Source organism: Elephantulus edwardii, unplaced genomic scaffold, assembly GCF_000299155.1.
Source record: "Elephantulus edwardii isolate Elephantulus edwardi_28Jun2011 unplaced genomic scaffold, EleEdw1.0 scaffold00465, whole genome shotgun sequence".
Taxonomy (NCBI): domain Eukaryota; kingdom Metazoa; phylum Chordata; class Mammalia; order Macroscelidea; family Macroscelididae; genus Elephantulus; species Elephantulus edwardii.
In genome coordinates this window covers 668,068-674,006 of record NW_006400215.1, presented here as the reverse complement: position 1 = coordinate 674,006, position 5,939 = coordinate 668,068, and the positions used below count along the sequence as shown (strand labels likewise).

At 42.5% G+C, this 5,939-nt stretch overlaps 1 pseudogene; it reads right to left on the bottom strand.

Moving 5' to 3' along the window:
- Positions 1-592: 592 nt before the first annotated feature.
- On the bottom strand, positions 593-2,069 carry LOC102872168 (annotated as a pseudogene).
- Positions 2,070-5,939: the final 3,870 nt, after the last annotated feature.

The window sequence follows — 5,939 nt, the reverse complement described above, 5'->3', positions numbered from 1 at the left end:
AATGTACTGACATCAAGTTACCTAGCAAGCACAAAGCAAATGCCAATCCAGAGAAAAATAATGGTGTACATTATGTGCATAATAATAATAATAATAATATTCTATGCATATTTAGAGACTTCAGATACTTGCAAATCTGAAATTACATAAGCCACTTTCTCCAACAGCATGTATTCAACAGAAACATGGTTTACAAGAGGGCCTTTAAGACACGGAGCAAAGTGGGCTATGTGGGAGCCCCTCTGAGCGAGAACCTTGTCCAGTCCCTACTGAGGTCCATGAAGGTGAATTCCGTGAAAGTGAACCTTGATCCAGCAGGGGGCGCTCGTGCCAGCTGGCGATGACACTCCCCTCTCCAGTACTTCCTCTATCCAGCAAGGGCGCTCGTGCCATCTGACAATGACATTTAGCAAGGTTCATTTGGATGGTGCACATCTCCATTAACTCATAAACTATCTCATGCTGGTGGTGAACTGGCTGTGCAAGTAGCGAGCAAAGAGCTGGTTCTTGAAGCTCTAGAGGCTGCACCCGCGGTGGGTCTTGCAGAGGGTGACTTCCGTAGCTACCCCTGTGCACAAGATGCTGCCGTCACTCAGGCACTCAGCAACGCCTTCAGCACCTGGTACAAATAAACACCCTTTCCTATGTGTCTCCTGGTTTTTTCTATCACTGAGTTTTGGTTTACATTGGAAAGAAGTCCAAGACAGAATGTTGTGATTTTTAGAAGGTGCACTTTGGGAGGAGACTTGGACCGTCTCCAGGGCTTAGTGTTCAGTTTATAGTGGGTGATGGAGCACAAGCTGTGTGTCCTCATCGCACACAGGCCAGAAGTCTCCTCTAGGCACTGACACCACTGACTAACTGTGGCATCTATAGGCAGGTCATTCTAAGTCCCTGGGGCGTCTCTGGCATGATAGGATGGGCAGGGTGGTGTGTCAACTGAGTGTTGACATGGACTCTGGCTCAGAAAAGCTTCCCAGGGAATGTGGGTAGCTAGCAGTGCACTAGGACTGTGAAAAACACTGACTGGGTGATGAAAGATATGCAGAACAGAGTGTTGCAGACCGAGGGTCCCAAATGATGGAATAATTTTATAATTATTAATAATGAGACAAACAGTCAGGAATGAGATAGAGCAGAGAGCATAAAACAGGGGGCCAGCAGTTCTTGACTGAAGACCCCAAGCCAAGCTTCTCTGTATTGAAAATTATCAGGAAGTAAATCACAAAGAGAATTCAATGCAAATGAAGCCAAGCTCCTTCAGTTGAAAGCCTTCTGATTGACTCAGGAGGGAGGTGTTCACAAATGCAAGAATTTGGTTTACCCTTAAGGATTACCTTGATGCCTCAGGGTGAACTCTAGCTCAGGAAGTAACACTCCCTCTGTAGGGGGGCCCTTGCTTTCTCCTGTCTGCAGGGAACAAACAGCTCATTTTCTGGGATCTGCCACAAGAGAAATCCTAACTGATAAATCTGTAATTCCTTCAATTCCTGAACAAGGGTTTTCATATAATATTTGGTATAAAGTTTGGCTTCCCATAACAGAGAATGCTGGAAGGAGTCAGGTAGGTGGCATTTTGTGGCATTACTGGAGTGGAGGGAAGCACTGTGGAACCTGGGCAGGAAGCTGAGCTGGTGGTTATATTCACTGTGTCTTGGCACCAGCACAGGACATAGCACTAGTGTCTCCAGCCTATGGTAGTGGTAAGGGTTTTGCACACCTCTCTCTGCTTGGTGTCCAATGGAAATTCACCACACGCCAGTAGTTTCAACTTGTGATGTGACTGGAGATCTGGTCAATGCCACACTAAACAATAAATGATATGGGCAAACCCTGGTGGTGGGACACCTACAACACCCCCCTCCTGTCCTGAACAGGGAATTGTGAGGCACTTGCTGGAGGGCCTTCTCCAATTCATCCATGGCACCTTTCTTCTTCAGTTTCTTCACTAAAGAATCTACCTTCTTCTCTGCCCACTTTTCCTCTTCATTTCCTTGCTTCTAACTTAACAGCCTTTTCACTGCTGGGCTGGTGAAGAAGAGGAAGCTGATCTGGGTGCTGGAGTGCATAAAAGGTGGACTTAAGACATTCAGTGCAAATAAGAACCCAAGAGACCACCCTCAGGACTCAGTGAAGGCCATAGGCACAAATCTGCCCTTTCTTCCAGCAGCAACTGCAGTTGGTTCAAGTTGGGAAGTGTGCTGTGTCCTACGCTCTTGAAGAGTGGCAACTGGCCTGGCTGTTAGCATGGAGCCGCTGCAAGACCCAGCAGCCACCACAGCCAAGGTCAGTCAGACTGGAGCTGTGAAGCCTCATCGCCAATATTCTAACTCTGGTTTACATATATATAGTTTTCACTATGTTGAGGCAATTCCATTCTATTCATATTTATGCTGAGTTTTTTTAATCAGGAAAGTGTGCTGGATATTGTGGACAGCTTTTTCTGCATGAATTGACAGGATCATGTGGTTCTTTTTATTTGCTTTGCTAATGTGATGAATTACACTCAGGTTTTTCCACATTAAAACTTCCATCAAATTTATTTAAAAACACAATAGAAATTAAAACATATACAGGGGGGAGAATGCAAAATGTCATTACAAAAATCGGGGGGGGGGCAAATCAATGTCAGAAGAGCCTCAGAATATTGCATTAGAATGCTGAGAAATAAAAAAAAAAAGAAAGAAAAAGAATGCTGAGAAGTCAAAATATATGGGGGGAAAATCAGGAACTAAAAGAGACGAATAGAATATTTTAAAGGGAAACTGGTAAAGTCAAAGCAAATTATGATAATTAAATGTTAAATGAGATGGAGTTAGAAAACCAAAAGCGAAGAACTACCTCAAAAAACAACAGAAATAGGCAGCACCCAAAATAGTGGTAGGTAGAAACAGCAACGTCCACCCTACATACAGCACAACTTTGTGGCTAGAAAGAGAGTGTGAAGGAAGTGGGAAAGATCCGAAGGGGACCTAAAAGAAAGGGCAATATTGAGCCATCCTTGCATACCTGATATGAATTCCACTTGGTCATGATGATTTTTTTCTTTTTATGTACTGTTGGATTATTGCTTATTGAAGAGAGAAAGAGGTCATTATAAAGACAGAGGAGAAAGTAAAGACCAAAATGGATGTCAGAAGAGACCCTGAAAATTGCACTAGAACTTTGAGAAGCCAAAACAAAAAGGAAGAGGTGCTGAAGTAAAAGAGATGAAGATTTCACAGAAAGTTCAAGAAAAGGCAAAGTATTATAATGGAATGTGCAAAGAGGTGGAGTTGAAGAGTTAAAAAGAAAGGACTGACTTGGCATTTCTAAAACTGAAAAACAAATTTAAGCCTCAAGTTGCAATGTGTAGTGACACTATGGGAAATATCTTGAGTGATCCAGAAAGCATCAAAAGAAAATGGAGAGGATGCATGGACTCACTGTACAAAAAAGAATTAGTCGACACTGAAAAATTTCAAGAAGTAACATATGATCAAGAGCCAATGATGATAGGGGAAGAAGTTCAAACTACATTGAAGGCATTGTTAAAAACTAAGGCCCCCTGCACTGCAATCCCAGAGGCATGCGGTTTGAATCCACCAGATGCTCTGCTGGAGAAGGAGGGGCATTGTCCTTCTCCTGTACCAGTCAGATCTTATTTGACGGTACACACACACAAAAAAAAAATTTAAAAAAAAAACCCAAAACAAAACCCTAAGGCCCCAGGAGTTCATGGGATACCAGTTGACACATTCCAAATATGAAATGCAGGTCTGGACATGCTCACCAGTTTGTGGCAGGAAATTTGGAGCTCAGCTGCCTGGCCAACTGGTTGGAAGAGATCCATTTTTTGTTCCCATTCATGAAATAAGTGATCCAACAGAATGTGGAAATTATCAAACAACAGAATTAATGCTGTAGTAGCTACTTTTATGTTAAGCATTAGGGAAGCCATTTAGTTCTGACAGTGATTTTAAGGAATATATGCCGGTATAATGCTGGCAATAACATGTTTTGATGTGCTTTATGTACAAGCTGACCCTTGTTGGTTACCACTCCCTCTGCACCTGGCCCAGGGCCTGGCCACCCATGGGAAGTCAAACAATAATGACTCCGAATTGGAAGAAATCTCAACTGTCAATCACAGTACACTTTGTGTAACCTGCCCAATCTCTGTAGATAAATCTGATCTTTGCTTCCCTCAGGGCTGGAACAGTTTAAGCACCAGCTCATATTCTTGATGACAGGCAATAAACAATTCTGTTGATCTCCAATACCGGCTGAGGGTTTAGAATCTCATATTTCAGGGGGAGCTCTGGTGGCCTACTGGCAAGAAGCTGCACTGCAATCCCAGAGGAACACGGTTCGAATCCACCAGATGCTCTGCCGGAGAAGGAGGCGCAATATCCTCCTGTACCAGTCAGATCTGATTTGATGGTACACGCACACAAAATAATAAAAAATTAAAAATAAAATAAAAAAAAAGAATCTCATATTTCTGCCCTAATAATATCACATGCAAGTAAAATCTTGCTGAAGATCATACAAAACAGCTAGGAAAGTACATCTACAGAGACTTGCCCAAGGTTCAGGCTGGGTTTAGAAGAGGCTGTGGCACCCAGGATATCATTGCTGATGTCATGGATTTTGGCTAAAAGCAGAGAATACCAGAAGACTGTCTATATGTGTTTTATATATGTGTATGGCAAAGCATTTGACTATGTGGATCATAAAAAACCATGGCTAACCTAGAGACGAATAGGAGTTCCAGAACACTTAATTATGCCTATATGAAATTTATACTATCAGACTGTCAGCTGAAACAAGGAAACATTACAAGTTTAAAATCAGGAAAGGAGTTCATCAGGGATTATCTTTCCTTCATCGCTATTTAGTCTGTATGCTGAGCAAATCTGTCAAGAAGCGGGACTTTATTGAAGAAGAGTGTGACATCGAGCTTGGTAAAAGAATCATCAACAACTTGCATTAAGCAGATGACACAACCTTGCTTGCTGAAAGAGAGGACTTGAGGCATTTGCTGCAGAGGATCAAATACTACAGCCTTCAATATGTGTAACATCTCAACATTAAGAAAATAAAAATCCTCATCACTGGGCCAATTGGCAGTATCTTGATAGATGGAGAAAAGATTGAAATTGTCAACGATTTCATCCTTCTTGGATCCGCAGTCAACAGCCGTGGTACCAATGGTCAGGAGATCTGGAGATATACAGCATTGGGAAAGTCTGGTGTAAGTAATCTTTAAGAGCAATGTCAGTTCAGACTAAGTTGTACCTGTACCTGATTCAAGCCAGTCTTTTCAATCACCTGCTATGCATCTCAAAGCCAGACAATGAGTAAGGATGACAGAAGAAGAATCGATTTGAACTGTGGTGTTGGAGAAGAGTGGTGAATATTACATGGACTGCCAAAAAAACAAATAGGTATGTTTTGGATAAAGTGCAACTAGAGTGTTACTTGGAGAAAAGATGGCAAAGCTTCGTCTCCCATGTTTTGGACATGTTGTTAGGAGATGCTGTTCCTTGGAACGGTGCATCAAGCTTGGAAAGGGGGAGGGGGAGGAAAAGAGAGGAAGACTCTCGACAAGATGGATCATACCGTGTCTGTGGAAATAGGCTCAAGTATGTCAGGATGATAAGGGTGGCATAGGATAGGGTGTCTATGAGTTGTGCTTGATTAAACAGCACTTAACAGTTCTGCTTAGTGAAAGGAATTCTGGTGGCACAGTGGTTAAACCTTGGTGGCTGGAACCCACGAGGCACTACAGGTACACTTCACTTCTACAACCAAGACTTTTTTTTTTATTTTAACTTATTTATTTTTCATTTCAATGAACATCTACAGAGATTTTGGAATTCCATTCATTCATTGTTGCACCCTTCTCCCCAACCACACCACCTCCACCCCTCCACCCCCGTTTGCTCCTCTCCTTG